The 1,062-nt window shown below is 40.4% G+C and overlaps 1 long non-coding RNA gene across 1 annotated transcript; it reads right to left on the bottom strand.

Moving 5' to 3' along the window:
- Nucleotides 1-269: 269 nt before the first annotated feature.
- Nucleotides 270-614, bottom strand: LOC124684408. Its single transcript, XR_006997010.1, has 3 exons — nucleotides 587-614; nucleotides 397-492; nucleotides 270-309 (listed from the first exon to the last, which is right to left on the bottom strand). It is a non-coding gene; the product is annotated as an uncharacterized LOC124684408 (long non-coding RNA).
- Between the last annotated feature and the right edge of the window lie 448 nt (nucleotides 615-1,062).

The following is a 1,062-nucleotide window of genomic DNA, read 5'->3' as shown; positions in this document are numbered from 1 at the left end:
TAACATGAACGGTTCATACTCACCTAACGGGGAACCAACTGATGTTTTTGTTTCCATCGGCATCAGGCATGTGTTCCACAGGGTTTGTTCCATATCTGCAAGTATATCTTTTGTGAAGTCATGTGAACAAATGCAAAACTGATCGGTGAAGAAATACCTACTGTTTATCACTTAGTGTAGGCAGATGCTCGACCACTGCTTGTGGCATAACCGGTGCATCCTTGGTAGATATGTTATTCGTCAGTTCAACTGGCTGTTCATTGGTTTAGCTTTGATGAACCGAAGGCATCGTAACATGTAAAACATGATCTACAGAGAAAAGAAGGTAAATACAATTAGTCGACGTACCTCAAGAAGAACCAAAAACAATGTGTTAAGGAACGGTGGTAACACCACCTTTAAAGCTAGCACGTTTTGAATCAATGATCAGCCTGCGTTCTTTTCGGTTAGCTGCACCACGGGCAGAGGAAACGTGTGGCACCGTAAGTCTTCCTTCTCGGAAACAAACAGACGAATAGACGACATGTTAAATAGTAGTAGTTCAAGATAGCGAAGAATAAAATTATTTGGGTACAAAGAGATATACTGTTCCTTCGTATAAGCCAAGGAAGCCCACGCCGTTGTATGTGTACAGGCAGTTCATCTGTACCTTCCATGGTACTGTAACTGCAGAGTAGATGATGGATAAAAAAATGCAGCACCATTCAATATATCGTAGATTCAAGATTTATATCATATACCATATGCACACTAACACATTATGGAATTTAGGTTTGTATTGTTTTCTGTGCCTTATGTATGTTCATTTGATTCCTCCATGTAAATTGTATCGTGCCTGTTAAGTAATGCGTAGAAGATCAGCTTTTAGTGACCAATCACCTAGGTGCGGGTAATCTGTTAATTTTGTGTATCACGATCTACTGAAACCTAACACAGCATTTGTTCTCTATTTCCTGTGTTTAACATCTGCTGCCCTTTAGGCTGGTCTTGCATGCCCAACAGGTACCTAAGTTCAGTTATCCGTGCCAGCGCTTTCTGCAACCAATATCAGGCTATTATATT

The sequence above is a fragment of the Lolium rigidum genome, chromosome 1 (genome assembly GCF_022539505.1).
Source record: "Lolium rigidum isolate FL_2022 chromosome 1, APGP_CSIRO_Lrig_0.1, whole genome shotgun sequence".
Classification (NCBI taxonomy): Eukaryota; Viridiplantae; Streptophyta; class Magnoliopsida; order Poales; family Poaceae; genus Lolium; species Lolium rigidum.
The sequence above is the reverse complement of the archived record's forward strand: the minus strand, read 5'-3'. Positions and strand labels throughout refer to the sequence as shown.